Source organism: Pinus tabuliformis, chromosome 2_2 (genome assembly GCF_031772625.1).
Source record: "Pinus tabuliformis cultivar Carrire ecotype Pingquan chromosome 2_2, CPIR1, whole genome shotgun sequence".
NCBI classification, from domain to species: domain Eukaryota; kingdom Viridiplantae; phylum Streptophyta; class Pinopsida; order Pinales; family Pinaceae; genus Pinus; species Pinus tabuliformis.
In genome coordinates, this window is record NC_142300.1 from 794,598,094 (window position 1) to 794,621,002 (window position 22,909).

General features: G+C 38.5%; 4 pseudogenes; 2 read left to right on the forward strand and 2 right to left on the reverse strand.

Moving 5' to 3' along the window:
* The first annotated feature begins 14,680 nt into the window (after positions 1-14,680).
* On the forward strand, positions 14,681-15,714 carry LOC149195087 (endoglucanase 19-like; annotated as a pseudogene).
* A 566-nt stretch (positions 15,715-16,280) lies between these two features.
* LOC149195088 (cytochrome P450 714A1 pseudogene) lies at positions 16,281-16,628 on the reverse strand (annotated as a pseudogene).
* A 1,254-nt stretch (positions 16,629-17,882) lies between these two features.
* On the reverse strand, positions 17,883-18,311 carry LOC149195089 (cytochrome P450 72A14 pseudogene; annotated as a pseudogene).
* An 804-nt stretch (positions 18,312-19,115) lies between these two features.
* LOC149195090 (endoglucanase 2-like) lies at positions 19,116-20,200 on the forward strand (annotated as a pseudogene).
* Positions 20,201-22,909: the final 2,709 nt, after the last annotated feature.

Sequence of the window (22,909 nt, forward strand, 5' to 3'; positions counted from 1 at the left end):
ACGGCGTTTAGTGAAGGTTTTTATTTCGGATCAGATCTTAGCTGAATGGTTTGTAAAATCTTTATTGCCAAATATCACTGAGGATGTAGCTAAGGACAGAGTCGTTACTGAGGAGCAAGTAATTTCTCAAGCACAGTACCTTAACTTGGTTTATACTCAGTCAGGTACGTTACATGAGAAAATCCCCAATCTTCCTAAGCAAAATCAAATTGCTGCAGCTCCTTTAGGGTCTTGTGCCATTGATAGTATGATTGGTACGGTTAACACCAAAAGTAAGAAGACGTCTTCCAAGAATTATTCTCCTATCATAACCTTGCTAGATTCCCCGATAGGAGATTCTTCCGCGGAGATTTCCGCCGATATTCATGTTGTAGAGTCATCTACAGTCAAATCAAAATCCGGTGGTAAGAAGAAAGGGAAGAAGAAAAATAAAACAGACAAAAATTCAAAAGAGAAACCAGAAAAAGCAGAATCAAATGATGAGAAACGCAGACCTCGTTATCCTTGTCTCATTTGTGACGAAGAGCATTTTACAAGAGACTGCCCTCATCGTGCAGAGGTTGCGAAGATTGTCAAAGGTTCCTAAACGCTTGCTGTTTTGAAGGATCCTTTTCCAAGCCAAGACAGTAAGATGATAGGTTCTTCCTCGAGTGCCAATGAAGAACCCATACTGATGATGTCCCATGTTAGGATTGCGACTCGATCGCATGATTATGGTAGTAAAAGTCCTTTTGATGGTAAAGAAGCAGAATCTTCTCATTCTAATCCATCAACCTCAGCTCCCGGTTCCGATCCACTACAGATCGAGAAACCTAATCCAGACTTAGTAATCAAACCGCCTGCCAAGGGTATACTTCGAAAGTCAGCTTTCAATCCACATGCAAGAGCGGCTCAGAACTATAACATTGTTGAGGATTTAGTTGTTTCACCTTCAGCAATGTCGGCTTTGGAAGTGCTGCAATCATGTCCAGCACAGCGCAAATTACTTTTGTCGGCTATAGGAGCTGTTGACGTTCAGGACTTGAACCTAATATTTTTCGATCTAGAAAATGTTACACCGCGCTTACCTCATCAAATGGCTTTCCAAATCCCACTGATAGTAAAAACAGGCCTATTCATAGGACTGTGATCGATGAAGGAGCCTCAACGTGTATTATGTCAATACAGTGTTGGAGATCGCTTGGTTCTCCTTCACTAAATCAATCCCTGATGATTCTAAAAGCCTTTGATGGTCGTGGTTTTCATCCTTTTGGCATTCTACAGGATTTACCTATAGGGGTTGAAGGAAAAACTGTTAATCTAGATGTGGAGGTGGTTGATGCCCCTCTAGATTACAACCTTCTCTTGGGTCGTAGTTGGTCTTACGCTATGACAGCTGTCGTTTCATCGGTCTTTCGGGTTATAAAGTTTCCTCATAATGGAAAGATCGTAACAATAGACCAACTGGCTTACTTTTCGTCCGACCCAGCCTCTACTGAAAGCATTCAGCATGTCGGTAAAACGACTATCCCGTATAAGGATGTTGGAGTAGGACTAGTTAAAGATGTTGGTTTACTGGGAACTTTTCCTTTTCCTCTGATCAACGCATCGTCTTCTTTTGCAACCATTCATACGATTTCGTCAGACACCATTGTTTATGACGATCCTTGGATCGTACCTTCTGAATCTGAGATAGACTCATTTGGTGATGTCATGCCTTTGAGTCCATATGAAATTGTGTATGAGGCCATGTAATCTTTTTCCGACCCATCTTCAACCAAAAGTGACTTAATGAATGTGGTCCATGAGGAATCATTTTTCACATCAAACTCGGATTCAACAACGTTTTCCAAACTTGTTCACTCTGATGAGAAAATTCGTGAAATCCTATGTGTAGATGATTTACCATGGGAAGATCTCCATCACAGATCTTCATTCTTACCCGAGAATGATCATTTTAAAAATGATTTTTCATCAATTTTTACGACTGAATATGTCAAGGAACCTCAGAATCCAATGAAAAATCCTGATTCAGAGTTAAATTTGGGAAACATCTCTCGAACTATTCCTATTGACATTTCGGTTAAGCCTGGAATTGTTGAAAACATTCATATAGGTGCCTCGTGTACAGAAGATGAAATTTAAATATATAAGGCCCTATTTCAAGAATTCCGCGACGTGTTTGCCTGGTCATATGAGGAAATGCCAGGAATTGACCCCGCAATTGTTGTTCATGAAATCAAGACTTACCCGGACGCTAAACCCGTCCGGCAACGTTTGCGTCAGATTCACCCAAGAAAAGCTGCTGCTATTAAAGCAGAAGTTGAAAAATTACTCAAAGCAGGTTTCATTTATCCGATTCCGTTAACGGATTGGGTATCGAATATTGTTCCGGTTAATAAAAAGCAAGGGAAAATAATAATATGTATCGATTATAGGGACATTAATCGAGCCTGTCCAAAGGACAATTACCCAACTCCCTATATCGATCAAATCATTGATGATTGTGACGGCAACGAAATATTCTCCTTCATGGATGGTTTTTCCGGATACAATCAAATCAATATTTTACCTGCCGATCAACCAAAAATGGCTTTCATTTCTCCATGGGGGACATTTGCTTATTGCAAATTACCTTTTGGGCTCAAGAATCTTGGGGCAACTTTTCAAAGGGCCATGTCTTATGCGTTTCATGACATCAAGCACATTGTGCAACCCTATCTCGATGATTTGCCTGCTCATTCATTACATCGAGCTGATCATCTCATCCATTTACGAGCAATCTTTATGAGGTGTAGGCATTATCGGATTAGGTTGAATCCACACAAGTGTGTTTTCTGTATAGAAACGGGTCGATCGCTGGGGTTTGTTGTTTCGAAAGCTGGAATTCGCGTCGATCCCTCGAAGGTTGAAGCTATTGTCAAATTTCCTCCTCCTTCGAGTCTTCGCCAACTCTAAAGTTTGCAAAGGGAAAGCAAACTTTTTACGACGATTCATTCCTAACTACGCCGAGGTTACAAAGGGGTTTACTCGGTTGTTGAAACAGAATACTCCATTCTATTGGGATGAGATAGCTCAGAAATTTTTTGATGCACTAAAAGACGTGTTGACCCATGCACCGTTATTGCATCCTCCCAAATACAACTAGGACTACTTCTTGTATCTCGTCGCCTCTCATTCCACCATTGGAATGGTCTTAGTTCAGGAAGATGAATTCGGTACTGAACATTTGATATATTACCTTAGTCGAACTTTAAATCCAACTGAGTTAAAATACTCACATGTGGAGAAATTGGCATTGGCAGCTGTTCAAGCTGTCCAACGTTTTCGTCACTACATTTTACTACGTAAAACTACAATAATTTCTGATTGTAACCCTATGATCTACATTTTGACCAAGCAATTGCTAGGGGGCAAGTACTCCAAATGGATTGTGATCCTGCAGGAGTTCAACTTGGAGTTTGAAAAATCTAAGTCTAGGAAATCTTTAGTTTTTGCGGAGTTAATGTGTGACTTCCTGCGTGCTGACACGGAAACTGTGGCGGAGGAGCCCATTGCGGACAAATCCTTGTTTCTAACCAGCACATTAGATCCATGGTATGGGGATCTCATCATTTATCTCTAGACCCAATCCTTTCGGCCAGAAATTTCAAGGTCAGAACGCCAAAAAATATGATTCCAGTCCCAACAATTCAGGATTATTGGAGATACTCTTTATCGCCGTGGGGCGGACTCTATTTTTCGACGTTGTTTAACTCACGAGGAAGCTGAAAGGGTTCTTAATGTCTGTCACTCTGGAGCGTGTGACGGTCATATGTCTGGGTATTGCCACAACCCAAAAGATATTGCGCGCTGGCTACTTCTGGTCGTCTTTGTTTAAAGATTGTATTAATGCGGTCCGAAAATGCCACAACTGCCAAATTTTTGATCGTAAGATGTGCGGTCCACCTGCTCCTCTCCACCCTATAATTGCCGTTGGTCCTTTTGCCAAATGGGGTATCGATTTTATTACATGTAACCCTCACTCGGTCGGGGGGCATGCATATATCATCCTTGCGGTAGATTATTTTACCAAGTGGGCCGAGGCGATGCCTACATTTGAGGCAGACAGCAAAACAGCTGCAATTTTCGTGTTCAATCATATAATTGCTAGGTTTGGTGTTCCACAAGCAATTATCACTAATCATGAGCGTCATTTTCGAAACGTTATGATGACCGAACTTACAGGCCAGCTTGGCTTGCGTCACAATAGTTCAACTCCTTATTATCCACAAGCTAATGGTTTGGTTGAATCCATCAACAAAGTTTTAGTCATCATGATCCGACGAATCATTGGGATTCATCGGTCGAATTGGCATAACATGCTATTTCCAGCACTTTGGGTGTATCGAACCTCAGTAAAAACGTCAACATGGTTCACTCCTTTCCAACTAGTTTATGGTCTGGAAGCTGTGTTACCCATTGAATGCGAAATCCCATCATTGCAAATGGCCATCGAGTTACTTCCAGCCACTTTCGAAGAGGAAAAACGTTTGTTATACTTGGCTCAATTAGATGAGAATCGACGTGATGCTGCATTGGCGATCGAAACTCACGCAAAACGTATTAAAGCTCAGTATGATCGAAATGTGACCCCTCGAAATTTTTCGGAAGGAGATCTAGTCTTATTGTACGATCAAGCTAATGATAAATTAGGCGCTGGAAAATTCGTTCCTATGTGGCATGGTCCCTATGTTGTCAAGCGAAAGCTAGCAAAAGGGGCCTATGAATTGGTAAACTTTGACGGGGACTCTTTAGGTAAACCCAGAAATGGTCTTTACCTGAAGAGGTATTATGCTTAAAGAATGGGTATGGAGATTTTTAGTTAGGATAGTTTTCTTTCTAGCTGGTGTGTTTTAGTTTAAAAAGTGTGCTTAGCTTAGAGAGTGTTTTTCGTCATTATTCCTGCTTATCTTGGTTTTACTCTTGATATTGCAGATGTTGATGCCTCTCCAAACATACATTGGTTTCGCTGATGGTGCTTGTCGTAATACATGGAACATTTCTTCCGCAACTTGGGTTATCTATTTGCCCTCTGACGAGTTGGTATCTAGATTTTGAACTCGTTGTATTACAACTTAATAGAGTGTATGCCATTAGAAATCCAGTGTTATTGAGATTATTTTTGAGAGTGCGTCTCTTGGAACGTGAATTTGATTATATTGAATATCAGCATATTCCAAGATCTTTAAATACATTAGCAGATGCAATTGCTTCTCGAATGTTAAGTAGACATTTGCAATAATCATACATGTAAATTTAAAACCATCCCATAACATGATTTACAAGATAAGCTGGTAATAGTGATATATAGGAGTGTGTCAAAATATACATCGTCCTCGATCATAGGTTGAAAAACACCTTATGATCGGCAAAAATGATAAGTACAAAAAGCAAAAATGTCATATGTGTCTACAATAGGCGATCATCCTATCACTGGTGATGATGTTGATAAGAAACCACTGTACGAGCCACCTTACAAAGGAACCTCCTAAAAGGTCCTGGGACCCCAATCACATAGCGCTGTAGTCGACGAGGAATGTCATCTATGCCGGTCTCTGTAATGTCCCCTGTCAAGCGCTCTAGATGACTCTCCAACTCGGCCAAGGTCTCTACTGATTCGTCCTGTGGGGTTGGTGCCGCTGCAGCTGGTTGTTTCCTCTCGTAAGGCCAGAGAGCGGCTGGTCGCTGTGGACCCACATCTGCATTGAAACTTTTACTATCAGTTTTGGGACGACATAAAAACAAAAAAAAAAATTTAATAGGAAAATGTTGAAAATATTTTTACCTGAATCATCCCATTGCTCTCCTGGTGGAAGAGCCATGTCTGGGTCACCGCGAAAATCTACCCCAGCATAAGGGAAGTCCTCAATAGCAAAAACCTGGTTTTCCAACCAATGGAAATACTCAGGTTTGAATCGAACGACCTCTGTCCCCTCGTCCGGATGACGGGCCATAACTGCAACCCATCGCATCAGTTTGGGCTCTCGAGGAAGCCCAGCTCCAACAGTAAGGTGCTGCGGGACCAACATTGGGACCCTCTCCAGACCAAAACTCACAACCAAAGCCCCATAACCAAAGGTATTCAGTTGTCCGTTCTTGGCTCTGGTCAGTTGGCCTTTTACATTAGCCAACACAACATCGCACCAGTTGAAGATGGTGCCTCGAAAGCAGTCAACTGCCATCCGCATCTGGGATCCGGTGGAAATATGTAGTGCGGCACTCCCGCAAAGTCTGGTGATAGTAAACGCGATCACCATGAGTTCAGGACGAGATATGGTTTTAATGTCTATCCCTTTGTCTCTAGCCTGGTTGTTGCAGAACTCTAGCCGGAGGCTATCGACAGACTGGCCACCTGGGCTAGTCCCGAATAGAGTCAAGTCTTCACCTCTCTTAGGTAAACCAGTCAAAAAGTATATGTCTGCCAGCTCAATTTCGAGCTGGTGGCCACCAATGAAGAAGCACTGGTCCTGTATGCTCCACCTGTCTACCAGCCATTGCAAGAATTCCACCTGGGCCCTCATGCCAGGTATGGCCTAGAATTTGTAAAAGCCGCATGCCTTCAATGCATCGATCAAAGGTTGGTGATTCAACGCGGCAAGATCCACGACCTCATGCTCCCGTTCTCACCAATCAAGCATGATGTACACTCTACATCCAACAAAAAGGCAAATTAGAATGCAAGAAATTAAATTGTTTGGGTCAATTTTGAGAATTTTTGGGTTAAAACCCTTGCTACGGGGACCGCACCCTCTCTATCAGAGACAGTGCGTGGGTCCGCACCTTGCCTTCATGGAAGGTGCGGACCCCTGACTTTTTCCCCATTGAGAAAAAGTCGGGGTCTGCGGGCTGCTAGTGTTATGCCTGCGGGCCCCTGCGCGTGGGTTTCTAGCCTAAAAACCCTAAAAAAAATGAAATAAAACCCTAAAACACAAATTGAAACAGTTGAAATTAAAGAGTAGGATGATGTGGATTACCTGGAGGAGACGACGTTCGATTCCGACGAATGGATTTTCCGCAATATTTACGGGAAGATTTGGAACAAAAGCAATATTTTCTCACCCAAATCTTCAACGGTAAAAATGAAATGACGAAAGCACTTTTTATAAGTTTTTTGAATAAATGAATTGTAAATTTGTTTATGTTTCACTTTAGAAAGGTAACTTTTACAGCATTTTTATCCATGTCAAACAGGTATGAGTAATGTTTGCAATTTTTGTTCAGGATAACGGATTGTTCAGGCGAAATCGATCATTTTCGACAAAAAAACATTTAGAGTCACCTTTAAGCTTTTTTCTGACTCCTAAAATATGAAAAGATCACCGAGTTTTTCTTTTTAACTCGTTAAAACGGAACTAAAAAGACGGTCCACTTACAGCTCTTTTCTGACCGTAAAAACATGAAAAGATTGCCGGATTTTTGTCGTTTCAAATTCGATATTGGTTATAAAACGATGTGTCATTGATCGTTTTTTTACTTTTTAGGATCAGAGGCACTAGTTACGAAAATTACTCCTTGGACGTAAAGAGAAAGCGGTTCTCTCAAGTATTATTTTATACTTTTTCGGGCTTGGGAGACACAAATTTACGAAAAAGGTCAACCCTGGAGTCTTCTTAAGTTTTTTCAGACTCTCTAAAATTGAAAAACGCCGAGTTTCTCCTATACTGGACTCGTTAAAATTCCATAGTAAAGGACCTGTTCAATTACAAACAGGAACGAACCACTACTTCTTAGGATTCGAATTTAAACTAAGTTGGACTCATCCGAAGGATGAGCTTATAATCAAGAAAATGTTATCCTCCTTAAGCTTGTCAAAAATAAAGAGGTACGTGCCAGAAATGGTGGGGGAAAAGAGAGAAAAATGAGCCTGTTTTTCATACTTTGTAACCACTCTTGAACATGACACTTTTATTCACCTGGGTTGGGAAATCCTTTGCCTAACAGTTGATCAAACCACATTGAAAGTCTTCAGCCGGTTTCTGGGTATTAACTTTGGGTCAATTATCACCAAACCATCTGTTGTGTCGTTATGTGTTCAAGAGGTCACTGCCAATAAAGCCATTCATCTACAAAATAGCTGTCATCCATCTTGACCATCCCTGAGTCAGTCCTTGCAACTAAATTTCTTCAACTTGATCTATGATTTCGTGTTGTGGGCTTGCCTGCGACGGATCACTTTTTATCGACTTCAGCTCATTATCTAGAAAGATGATCTAGAAATCATCAGTACCTTGGGACCTGCATGCCTCAATGGCAGGTTTCTCGCCTTTGACGATAGGTTGCATCATTGACCTTCGATCAAAGGATTCCGTGACATGTTCGACATCAACACATCTATTCACATCTCATGGATTGTACTGGGTACTTTGAGAGCCATTGACATCACTGGTGGTTTCTCTCACACTTGTTAACAGTTTACATCCTTGACTAGTAATCAAGTGGTTTCTACCATGTTCGACTTCAACACATTCATTCGCATGGATAGAATCGTATTGTTTCGGGAAGTAGAAATGAAGACCGTGGATCTAGTTTCCACAATCTAGGTTGCGAGGAATTTTGTATTCATTATATTGTGGACTATTCATAAACAGATGGCTGCATCCATACTGGGTCTACATGAGTCTATACTTGTGATGTATTACAAGATCATTCCTGTATCAGAGCAGTAGTTAGTTTTCTAAGTCAGTTTTTATCTGAGTATGGGAATGCCTACCTCAGCGATGATATGATCTCATATATATATCTTGCATTGAATGTTTTTACAGGTTTCGACCGGGCTCTCCACAAGATGATCCTCGAAATGATAAAGTACTTCACTCTTCCTAAATGATAAATGAAATCCTCATCTACTACAGACTTCGCACTTTAGGGGGCAATCTGTTACACAAAAATATCGTCACCATGATTATTTGCAGTCAGTATGGGTCTATCATCACTTGTACTGTCCTTCTAAGTAAGTCTCAGACCTCAGCTCTTCAAGTCAAGCTTTCAAAATGAGAGAAAGAAATTGAAAATCAACAAAGCTCTGGTTCCGCACTTTCTCTCACTGTTGCCTGCGGTCCCGCACCCCCTGTTCACAAAAACTGCAGACCTGCCCGTTCTGTCCCTAAAGGAGTGGGTGCGGACCCCTGTGAAAGTAAAAAAGGCGCAAGTTTATTCTAAAAAAACTCACTTTGGGTTAATTCTAGAAGGAATTTTGACGTGGATTGGTCGCTCTTAGGTGGTTCATGCATCCCAAAAGAGAAGGAGCTAATCCCTTGATGAGAGGAGCTATCCCTTTGAAGGAGGGCTTTATCCCTTTGAAGGAGGACCTAGTAACTTCCCTCCATTGCACTATAAATTAAGGCATTGGGCTGGTTGCTAGGGAGGTTAGAAGCTGAACATTTTTTAGGGTAAATGCTGGTGGAATTGAGTCTTCCTAGTTAAGCTTGAGAGGAGAGATCACATACCTTTTTGGCTTCATTGGGAAGAGAGTGAAACTTGTCAAAGTAGAGGAGACTTCTTGTTGGACCCTGGGAGGAGCTTGTACAACATCAAGGCACAGGTTGTAAAGTTCTTCTTTGATTTGAATTAATAAAATCAGATTCATTTTTCTCAACAAATTGTCTTATGTCATTTGTTTCATGAATTCCTTGATCATCATGTTAAGTATGCTTTATGATATTGGCTTTTCAGGTGCTATTTAATTTGTTTGCTTGTTTGTGTTTGCAGATTCGCAACAAGGGAGCTCATCGGATCAAAGGAGCGAGGCTTCCACAAACTTGCATTGGACCCAAGGTAGGCCTAAACACTTGTTTGCCTTTATTTATAAATGCATATTTAGAGAAAGATAGTTTTTGATTGGCTTGCTTGTCACTAGATATCGTTAGATTCTAGGAAGGTCTATCTTGTCCGCAAGATCGACTCATTCTGTGTGACAAGGTGTGATCCAAAATGGATCTTGGATAGACTTCTAAGTCTAAAGTGTTCCTCACAGAGGAAAATGAAAGTCAAAGGATGCTCTTGGAAATAGTCCCATTGCGTAGATCTTCTCATTCTGAATCTACTGCAACTTGAATGGGCTAAAATGGACTTTGGACAAAGAAGTTATTGTAGAAATAAGATTGCCTTTGTCCTTTGGAAAATGAGGCATTTGTTCCAAAAATGACCTAAAAGGCTCCTTAAGGAAATCGCATCGCAAAAGGCCAAAGGGAAGGACTTAACGCAAAGGTGGAAGGACCCTCGATCAGTGATTTCCGATATATCGGATTGGAGGTAGGCCTTAGCCCGATATCGGGACCCCAGACAATGCGACATGCAATAATGTGATAATGCGATTGCGATATCGACGATCAGAGCGATCAACTGATCGATGATAGAGGGGTAGAAGGCATAGATCCACGTCGATACTATACGCGAGGTGCGATATCGGCGATTGGCGATCGGGGCGATTGACGGATCAGCGGATCGACAAATCGATGGTTGGCATACCCAAAGGGTAGACCCTCGAGCCGTTGCAATTGCGATTAGCGATTAGGACCCGGACCCGATAGGGATTATAGACCCGATTGCATAAAATTTGAAGTTCGGTAACTTCAGAATTTCAATGTATTTCCCATGTATTTGGGTTTTGGCCATTGCGCCATGCGATAGCGATTTGCAATAGAATGGCAGACCCGAAAGGTTTATAAATGTAGCCCTATAAATTTTGAAATCCGTGGTAAGCGGGATTTCGGGCGAGCCTCAAGCGGTAAGGGGTTTTGAACAGGCGCGGCCTGAACCCATACACTAGCCAACACGTGACATGGTTGAGGAGAGAGAAAACCGCCTTTTTAGGCGGGTAACCTCCGTGCACGTAAACCACTCGAAACAGACTCTCAGCCGTTAGATCGGCGATCACGTAGATCAACGGTGGGCTTGTGATAGCCATAAAAGGCAGACCTAATAGGGTTTTTAGGGGTGATTCAATAATATTTGAAGTCTGATTAAATGCTCCATGAGGCGTTTTCCTATGTATTTCTGGTATATCTCTGTGTATAGGGAAATATGGCTTTTTTCAGTTTTTCACCTGAAGAAAGGCCCCCAATTCCTTGTAACTGCCCCTAATCATTGTGCCACGCTGCAAGCAGGAATTTTATAAGCAATGATGCGTTTGTAACACCGAGAGAGCCACAGAGGCATAGAGACAGATGCTGAGTCGAAGAGACAAGGAGAAGAAGAAGCTGCAAAGCCACAGAGGAGTGATTACACGCAGAGAAACGACTAGGGAAGCCACAAAGATGGAAGAGGCCTCACAAAAGCCAGAGAGCACAATTGCTAAGGCAGCACAGAGAGTTTCGAGAGTCACTTGGAGGTCGAGTGAACCAGAAATCTTAATTGACAGCAACAGAGATTGCTGAGGGCCGTTGGAAGGTTGCTAAGGGGCGCTTGGAGGTCAAGCGATCCATTGATGCACACAGAGGCCGAGGGAGAGCTCAGAGAAGCCAGAGCCAAAGAGCTAGAGCTAGAGCGAGAGCTAGAGCCAGAGCCAAGAGCCAGAGCCACGAGCCAAAGCCAAGAGCCAGAGCTAGAGCCAGAGCTAGAGCCAGAGCCAGAGCCAGAGCCGAGAGCCAGAGCCAGAGCCAGAGCCAGAAAGCCGAGAGCCAGAGCCAGAAAGCCGAGAGCCAGAGCCAGAAAGTCGAGAGCTTATGAGCCAGGGATGAGATGGTGTTTTAAGCCCATTGTGTTCTGTGTAAATCAGTGGAGTTGAACGTGGAGCTTGTAAAAGAATTGTTGCCATAATCCCAGAGAGCCTAGTCGAGTTGGCTAAAGCTCAAGGAGACGTAGCCCAAGAGTTTTGGGTGAACTCCATATTATATTGTTGTTATGTGTGATTGTTATTTGCTACATTGTTCCACTGTTATATGTTTTATATCAGTTCAAGAAAATCATCTTACAGCACATAAACAGTTTTAAAATAAACACAAGCATGCACCTATTTTCAAGAATATTTAATTCCGCAATTGGTTAATCACTAGATCTTGGGAATAATTAAGCTTTGGAAGTGGGAGAGGTTCTTGTAAGCTTGACAAGAAGCCTTTAGCGCCCCATTTTCAAATCAACAAGTAGGACTATTAACATGTTATATGGCAAAGCTAGTTATAGTGTATTTATGACATTGTCTCCATTAATGGTTGTGTTGAATCCTCAAAGGATGGAAACTCGAATGCAGGATCTTGAATGATCATGATTGATTCTTTTCTTTGCAATGTGATGTATAGAATTGCTTGTGTCAACTTGGTTTATGAGATGCCTATATATAGATGCATGTGACAACTATTACATATAATCCAAGCTAAATTTAGTGAAGGAACATAATATGTGGTTTTTAATATTGTGTCAAGGAGGTATCTGTCAATAGTATGTGGTTTTTAATATGGTGTTAAAGAAGTATGTGACACTCCTTAAGGGTCAAGAGATCCAATCACTCGAGAATTGAGGCTTGATATTGGTATCATTCAAGCCACATGACATTAAAGAATGGAGAATAATTAATTGAAAAAACTGTCTCAAAATTATCTAAGATTGAGAACATCCCAATTAGTTCTTTAACATAACATAACCATTCTTCTTATATCATATGACACCTTGATAAAATAAATAATATAATAATGTTTCACTCTTAACTTAAATTTTATAATAAATATAAACTAATTAACTTTTTATAAATAAGACCAAACAACATAATTTAGTTATTAATATTAATATTTTTATTAATATTAATATTATTTATGTTATTTGTATTAAAATTAAAATTATATTATTTATAATATAAATATAAATTTAATTTAATTTAATATAATTATAATATTTTATAAATAAAAAAAATATGTTTTCCCCAAGTAAACTTTCAATTTACTTTTATGTTCCAACTTAATTTAAATAAAAACGCGAACCAATCACAACTTATTGGTACGTTAAGCTTAACCTTACAAATAAGCCCACCGTTTACTTACCTTCGCGGCCATTGAAACCACGGTTTACTTGACAATAGATGTCATGGTATTGGTTGCTGGACAGATGTCATTTTCATATGAAAATGGTAAATGGTAGACTAAAAGGTGAAGTCAACTAATTTAAAAGAAAAGTTTATTGGCTTAAAAATATATCAATTTAAATAAATTAAAAATATTGCTTGATTAATAATTTTATTAAATAAATAGTAAAATAATTTAATTCAAAAAATTATTATATAATTGTTTTTTTCCCACCTGCAAATATTTTTTTAATAATTACACTTAAACATGTTTTACAAATATTTAATAACCACCTTTTCTAGGAATTTCAATGACTTTCAAACCACTACTTTGAATATATCAATGTAAAGAATTATTCCATATTTTTTTTTGCACTTTGTTAATAATTTTCTAAGAATTAAACTTAAACATGTTTTACAAATATTTAATAACCTTGTTATTTTTTTTTGGGAATTTCACTAACTTTCAAACTAGTACTTTAAATATGTCAATGTTATATGAGTAATGATATGAATAATTCTCTTTTATTTAGAAAAAATTAAAAATCTGAATTTTGTATTAGTTTTATAATAATTTTTAATTAATTAATTAAATATAATATATTTTTATTTTTAATAATGTTTTTTATTGGGTCAAGTTGTCTTTGATATTCCAAGTTTGACTTGTGCCTTGAGAAACAACCATTTAGGGACATCTAATCTGTTAAAGTCACCCAGGAATCGCACCTGGCCCAGGCCACACTAGCCCTAAGCTTATTTTTTAGCATGTCTCCTGCCCTTAGCACAAGAACAACCACCCCCGTGATGTTTAATATTGGGTCACATTACAACAAGTTGTGCTAGTAAGACTTGACTTATCTTTAATAATGTAAAAAATATTTTTCTTATAAATTTTCAATTTTTATTATTTTTTATTTATAGAAAAACATATTTAATATTTTATTTTGTACATTATATCAATAAAATTATTAATAATAGTTTTAATATTAAAAATATAAGTAATTAATAAATTAAAATTATACTAAATTATTTACAAGCCAAGGTGTATTGTTAAGTCACTTCATGATGTGAAGGCCACCAATTCTAAACTTAGTGGGCAAAATTCCAGCCATGTTAAGAGTTGGTGTAGCCCAAGCCAAGTGCGCCGGGTGATTTTGATGACTTAAATGCCCCTGAGTAACGATTTTTCAAACCACAAATCAAGCCTGAAATAATCTTTGGAAAACTCAAACAACTTAACAAAAAAATATTAAACTATTTACAATATTTATATTAATAGTTTATATATCACAATAATATCCATAATCTTACTTATACTAATTCCTCTACACAGTAATTATAAATTCATACTATCTTTTTCACAAGTCTCTATATTTATGCCGTAAAGCATTTCCCTTTGAAAACAACTCCCTTAGCTGCCATTGCGTACCTGTTTGCACCATTATATCCAACGTTAGACGATTAAAATATTTTAAGTCATTCAATCATTCATCCACGGCCTCTAACCACCTCCACCACCTCTAACTACCTAACTAAATCTTGTAAGTTTGATCGGTATTGTAGGTTCTTTAATGGCTTTGGTAGCGGTTCATTTCTTGCTCACAAAGCTACACTGCCTCTAACTACCTAACTAAAATTGGAAGTTTGATTGGTTTTGTAGGTTCCTTGATGGCTCTGGTAGCGGTTCGTTTCTTGCTCACAAGAGCTATGCTGTGGCAACAAGCTGGTCATGACTATGGTGCAGCATTGAGCAAGAGTATCATGTTTTATGACGCTCATAGACCTATAAAGCTTCATTGCAATCAGAGAGTCACCTGGAGGGCTGACTTTGGTCTCATTGGTCTAAGTGATGGATCGGCCAACAGGGTATGAGGTTTTTTGGGGTTGGTTTAGATATGTTTTTGCTATATTTTTTCACTTGGGAACTAATGTCAGTGTTAAATCGAAATCCTTGCATTTTATTTTTCTGTAGGTGGGTCTAGTAGGAGGATACTTGATGTTGATGATAATGTTAAATTCGCCCTCCCAATGGCATTTAATATCACCATGTTCTCGTGAAGTGTTGTTGAATATAGCAAACAATTGGATAACAGTGGTGAGTTGGGTCATTCGATGGAAACTTAGAATATTAGATGGGGGACTGATTATTTGCTCAAGGCACATACATGATGTACTGTATGGGGATGTTAGTTTCTGAAAAGGAAGATTTCAAAATCCATCTCATTTAGCTTATAAAAATATTTATACCAATCTCTGATCTGTGGATTTTCCTGGTGTTTCTTTCCCTTAGGTGAGTGATGGCAACTCGGACCATAAATGTTGGAAAAGCCCATAAGACATGACAACACCTCGCCAGGGAAAAAAAATTAATGCAAACAATTCTTGCTCGGATTTCACCGGTGAAACAACAGTTGCAATGGCTGCTGCTTCAATTGTTTTCAGGCAATCTGATCTCGCTTACTCCAATGAGCTTCTCAACCATGCCAAACAAGTCAGTTTTTGCTTTCAGTTTTCAGTTTTTCCCCTGAATGTTGCCATTATTATAATTTTATCTATGTTATTTCGCTAAAAGATATGCTGTGTGAACTCTGCAACTTTTCTCATTTGTTGACAAGTACAGAGGCAAATATGACAACAACATTATTGTTGCACATAAGTATTATGCCGCCAAGAGGGGATATGCGATAATCTTGACTGCTTAAACCCTAATTCTACTCTGGCTTTATTGTTTTGAAATGCCTTGAAGTTGTTCTGTTTGGGTCATTTAGATATGGAGGTTATCTGGAATGGTACTTGTTTGTGGTTATTCATATTTCTCTTCTTGTTGATGATGGTGTAGTTGTGTTCTTCAGGATGAGCTTCTTTGGGCCTCGACATGGCTTCATGATGCTACTAGAGATCTGTCTTAAATGAACTATGTGATTGACAATGCCGCTTTTCTAGGTGGAACAGGATGGAAAATGACTGAATTCAGTTGGGATGTGAAGTATGTTGGAGTCCAGGTCCTAGCCTCCAAGGTGGGTGATGATGAAATCTTTGTATTTATGTTGGACACTATGTTTCCGTTGAGCCAGTGTCACTGTCTTTCCCTTTAATTCGGAATATGTTACTTGTTTCTCTAATCCAGTGATATTGTCTGCACGATGTGAATGATTTTCACAGGACTGAATGTGACAATACATATCCCTAAGTCATTGAACAACATCGGTGTCTTAGCAAGAATTCAACAACATCTTATCTCTACCATGTAAAGTAAGCAAGCAAGATTTCAGTTTGAATCAACCCGCTCGACGATAATTAGTATCATGTGCGGCGGAATGATATTGGCGAATGCCATTGTGGCGTGCCTATACAACGGAGAAAATGTGAATTTGAAGTGTTTGCGAATTATGGATATAGACAACTTGGCTTCCAGAAGTGCAAATTTATGGCCAATACAGACTTGCGGCCCACTCGAAAAGTGCAGGAAGGCCATTGGATGATTGCCTGCAGCTGCTGCTACTCCATCTTTCAAATGCTCAGGCCTGAACTCATTTGCATCATCACCACAATACTTTGGATTTTTGTGGACTGATAAAATGTCGACCATCACATTCACACCTTTGGGAATCACCATATCTTCTCCCAATTTCAAGTCCTTAAATGCCTATCTTATGGTCCCTGCAACTGGGGGATATAATCTCAAGGTCTTGTTCAACACCGTTCTAATCTGCATAGGGGAGATCCAATCTTGTTAGTTAAGAACCAAAAGTAGTTAAAATTGTGATTAAGTTGTGCAGGAGCTGCCCATATTTATGTCTACAAGTTAAGCAACTTAGGATGGACACTAACAGAAGTCTATCTTCATCTTCATGGATTCAAATTTGAAGAAGTTGAGTAATTTCTAGTTCCACAACTTGGATTTTCTCATCTCCTTGTTGTGCAACTTAGAACAAGCAAATGGATATTACAACATATCCATGTACATTGATTTAAACTCAAGGAGTTGTGCATAGGAGAAACAACAACTGCAATGGTTGTTACTTCAATTTTTTTCCCGTAATATGATCTCGCTTACTCCAATGAGCTTCTCAACCATGCCAAACAGGTCAGTTTTTGCTTTCAGTTTTCAATTTTCAGTTTTTCCCCTAGATGTTGCCATTATTTATCATTGTATATGTGTTATTTCGCTAACAAATATGCGGTGTGAACTTTGCAGCTTTTCTCATTTACTGATAAGTACAGAGTCAAATATGACATCAACATTACTATTGCCTAGAAGTATTATGTCGCCAAGAGGGGATATGCGGTAATCTTGACTGCTTAAATCCCAATTCTATTGTGGCTTTGTTGCTTTGAAATGTCTTGAAGTTGTTCTATTTGGGTCATTTAGATACGGAGGTTATCTGGAATGGTACTTGTTTGTGGTTATTCATATTTCTCTTCTTGTTGATGATGGTGTAGCTATGTTCTTCAAGATGAGCTTCTTTGGGGCGCGACATGGCTTCATGAGGCTACTAGAGATCTATCTTAAATGAACTATGTGATTGACAATGTCGCTTTTCTAGGTGGAACATGATGGCAAATTATTGAATTCATTTAGGATGTGAAGTATGTTGGAGTTCAGCTCCTGGCCTCCAAGGTGGGTGATGATGAAATCTTTGTATTTATGTTGGACGCTAGTTTCCGTTGAGCCAATGTCACTGTATTTCTCTTTAATTTGGAATATGTTACTTGTTTCTCTAATCCAGTGACATTGTTTGCATGATTGAATGATTTTCACTGGACTGAATGTGACTATACATATCCATAAGTCATTGGACAACATCAATGTCCCAGCAAGATTTTAGCAACATCTTATCTCTGCAATGTAAAGTAAGAAAGAAAGATTTCAACTTGAATCAACCCACTCGACGATAATTAGTATCCCGTGTTGCAGAATGATGGTGGCAAAGGCCACTGGGGCGTGCATATACGATGAAGAAAATCTGAATTTGAAGTGTTTGAGGATTATGGATATAGACAAATTGGCTTCCAGGAGTGAAAATTTCTGGCCAATGCAGATTCGCGGCCCACTCGAAAAGGGTAGGAAGGCCATCAAATGATTTCCTGCAACTGCTGCTACTCCATCTTTCAAACGCTCAGGCCTGAACTCATTTGCATCGTCACTCCAGTACTTTGGATTTTTGTGGACTGATAAAATATCAACCATCACATTCACACCCTTGGGAATCACCATATCTTCTCCCAGTTTCAACTCCTTAAATTCCTGTCTTATGGTCCCTGTAGCTGGGGATCTCAAGGTCTCGTTCAACACCATTCCAATCTGCACAGGGGAGACCCAATCTTGTTAGTTAAGAACCAAAAGTAGTTAAAAATGTGGTTAGGCTGTGCAGGAGTTGTCCATATTTATGGCTACAATTTAAGCAACTTAAGATGGACACTAACAAAGGTCCATCTTCATCTTCATGGATTCAAATTTGAAGAAGTTGAGTAATTTCAGGTTCCACAACTTGGAGTTTCTCATCTCCTTGTTGTGAAACTTAGAACAAGCAAATGGATATTACAACAGATCCATGTACATTGAGTTAAACTGAAGGAGTTGTGCAACTTCATGTTAAGCAAGCAACTTAGAATAGGAAATGGACATATCCCTGTACATTGATTTAAATTGAAGGATTTGTGTAACTTCATGTTAAGCAATATAGAGTTTCCCATTTCCAGGTTTTAGAAACTGAAGTTGTTTAGTTAGGGCTATCCCATCTAGCCCATCTCCAAGTTTAGAAGTAGATATCAAAACTATGTTTAAATTGGTAGCATGTTTATTTAGATGGGTTGGTTTCAACTACAATACAGTGTGAGTTCTCTATAATTTTTTCTAAGTGCTGAATTCATTTATGCATTCAAAAATGCATTTTAACTAACAAAAATTGAAGATGTAACCAAAAATTGTTTTGCCAAATTGACTTAAAAATTCCAAAATTTTGAATAATTAAACAAGGCCTTTGTGTTAGCATGGAGAGGTATTTATATAGAAAAAATAATATTGTGTTAGTATGAAAAGGTATTTATATAGAAAAAACAATATAAATATTTAGAGATTTTAGATATATCAGATTTAATAATGGGTAATTTTTTTTAAGAATATATATTAGAAGATTTTCATAAATAAAGGGATAAGGAAGTTCCAGTAACAAGTAACAAAAATATTTATAGTACAATGAATTAAAAAATTCTGCACTTACTATTTTCAACTTCCCCACAAAATCCATGGAATGAATATCATGATTTTGACTAACTAAGATAGCAATCAGAGAGTCACCTGGAGGGTTGATTCTGGTCTCAGTGATGGATCGGCGAACAGGGTATGAGGTTTTTTGGGCTTGGTATAGACATGTTTTTGCTATATTTTTTCACTTGGTCACTAATGTTAGTGTTGAATAGATCAATAAACTGATCGAAATCATTGCATTTTGTTTTTCTACAGGTGGATCTAGTAGGAGGATACTATGATGCTGGTGACAATGTTAAATTAGGCCTCCCAATAGAATTTACAGTCACCATGCTCTCGTGGAGTGTTGTTGAATATAGAAAAAAATTGGCCAACAGTGGTGAGTTGGGTCATTCGATGGAGGCTATTAGATGGGGGACTGGTTATTTGCTCAACACACATACAAAGCCTCATGGAGAGCTTAGTTTCTGATAAGGAAGAACTCAAAAGTCATCTTATTTAGCTTATCAAAAGCTTTATAATAATCTCTGATCTGTGGATTTTCTTGGTGTTTGTTTCCCATCTATGAGTGATGGCAACTCGAACCATAAATTCTGGCAAAGGCCAGAAGACATGACGACACCTCACCAGGCATACTAAATTGTTGCAAACAATCCTAGCTTAGATATCATAGGAGAAACAATGGCTGCAATGGTTGTTGCTTCAATTGTTTTCAGGCACTCTCATCCTGCTTACTCCAATGAGTTTCTCAACCATGCCAAGTAGGTTAGTTTCTCCTTTCATCTTCCAGTTTCTCCCCTGGATGCTGCCATTAGTTATGATTGTATCTATGTTATTTCACTAACAAATATGCAGTGTGAATTCTGCGAATTTTCTCATTTGTTGACAAGTACAGAGGCATATCTGATAGCAGCATTACTGTTGCACAAAAGTATTATGCCTCCAAGAGTGGATATGCGGTAATCTTGACTGCTTAAACCCCAGTTCTACTGTGGTTTTGTTGTTTTGGAATGTCTTGAAGTTGTTCTGTTTGGGTCATTTATATATGGAGGTTATTTGGAATGGTACTTGTTTGTGGTTATTCCTCTTCCTCTTCTTGTTGATGATGGTGTAGTGTTCTGTAGGATGAGATTCTTTGGGCAACGACATGGCTTCATGAGGCCACTAGAGATATGTCTTACATGAACTATGTGATTGACAATGCCACTTCTCTAGGTGGAACAAGATGGCGAAAGACTGAATTCAGTTGGGATGTGAAGTATGTTGGAGTTCACGTCCTGGCCTCCAAGGTGGATAATGATGAAATCTTTGTATTTATATTGGACACTTTTTCCGTTGAGCCAATGTCACTGTCTTTCTCTTTAATTCAGAATATTTTACTTGTTTCTTTGATCCGGTGATATTGTCTACATGATTGAATGATTTTGACTAGGCTGAATGTTCATTTAAATTGTTGTAGTTCCTCATGCAAGGCATAGGTGGGCAGAGTAATATTGTTCTACAAAACAGTCAGGCAAATGCGGATGTGAAGTATGCTACTACTTTTATAAAAAGGCAAATGCACAAGTTGACAAGTAGATTAAAATGTATAAGACAATGGTAATTTTTAGCTATATAAAAAGGAAAATACATAAGTAGATAATTACTGCAGTGACTTCTTGTTCATAATTTACTAGATAGAACCTCTGAATTAAGGAATTAGAACCTCCGAATTAAGGAATTAGCTGGTTTAAAATTTGTCTAATTAAAAAAAAATGGTCTTTTTTTCCTAATTGGATAGTTAAATTGGGTTGGGAGTAAAACTAATTTATTGTTATAACTTCTCAAGGTTGCATTTTGTCTTCTATTAAGTAATCTTTACCAGGGTCCAAGTATTCACATCCTCAGAAATCATGTGGAATTGATTCAATGCTCCCAAGGATTTTGTCTACTTCCAAATAAGTATCTTCTTTCCAACTTGTTGCTCAACCTGAAAATCCTCATGGATAGGTCTTTCTCACAAATTTTTACAGACGCTCCACAAAAGTTCTAGGTAGAGTCTTCCTCACAATTCCATTCTTCCAGTGAACAAGAATATGGGAAGTGTGAGCGGGAACTGATTGTCACTTTGCTGATTTAGAAGAAGAATAACTTTCGAGGAAGGGTCAACAAGTATTGGCTCTTTTTTATTGCAATAAGTTCTAACATTTCTGATGGGGTAAAGAATTATAAAATCAAGTTGTCCATGCATTATGAGAAAAATGGAACCTTTCCAAATGGGTTGAAGTGCAAATTTTCCCATGGACACAATGAGCTTAGGCCTTTATCAACTTCATCAAGTCTTCTATCACGTGCAAGAGTTGGAACTATACCTTCAACTACATCTTCTCTAGGATCTTATTCAAGTGAGGAATTTGATTATGTGAATTCTCCAAAGGTCTTTGTTGGCTCGTATTTCATTGGCCATGGGAGATGATGTGGGAAGGAATTTTTCTTTTTATCTTTCGTGTTATCATCACTACTACTACTCAGCCTTCTCAACCTTCTCTATCTTCCAATTTTTATATGTTTGATGGCGGATTACATTCACTAGGTTCAGATGTAGTAGGTTACCATTAGCATTTGACACAACTATATTCATCTGTTGAGCTCCCCTAGTCATTAGTTGCAGATGTTCTTTAATCCCTGCAACCCTTTGCCTACCAAACTGCAGGTTATGTTCTGAAGAATAACAAGTTGATTCCAACAAGAGAACAAATAAAATATTTTGAAAATAATTCAAGACATTTTCCCTGCCATTCATGAAAATTGTATTTTGGAAACTTGTGTGAGCTCTATTACTAATGAAAACTATCCATTTTACTAGCAAACTAAACACTCATTGAAGGTATAGGTAATTCCCTTTATAGTTTTTCACTTCATTCTTAAGATTTGTTGTCTTCACCAACTCCTAGTACTATGCCTTCAACATTGTTTACTTCCTTTTCAAATGGTAATAAATGCACGAGTATCTTAAGCAGTCAACCATTTACTTACTTTATTAGTGGTGCATCTGATGTATTTTTTAGCATTATGCATGAAGCCAGTGGTTCAAGTCAAATTAATGGTGCTAATGATGATAAGGATCTCTAACTGATGCTTTAATTGCCAAGGGTGAGCCTTGTGCCAGAGCCAAAGCAACCAAAATGTTTTTCATGTAAAACATTGGCTTCTAACTGTGGTGTCAATGTAGCTATACCTAGAATTTATTTTCATAATGTTTGGGAACGAGATACCTTAGCTAGTCATAAAAATTGGGATTCTCAGTTTTGGTATTGTGAAAATTGGTATGGTTATGCTCAAGAAAAAGCAGAATATGAATCTCAAATTTTAGGTGCTTCAAGGTGTTATTATATGCTTGAAAAGACAGGACCCAACAATTTCTTAGGTGATTTTTTCTATAATGGTTTTTTATCTAAAGGTTTTGGATATGGTGAGGATTATCAAATTTCAGTTGGGTCACAAGGACCTCCAAGAGTTTCTCCAAGAGATATGCCACTGAAAATGGACACTTTCAAGGATTTAATAGCTCACATGAAATTGTTTCTTATGATTTAAGACAGCTAAAAAATTTCGGGATGTTGAATTCAGGGTTTTGGGTTATAGGAGCCTGTTGGATGATTCATTTTAAAGTTTGAATTGCTTCTTGTAAATGGTTTTCAGAAGAG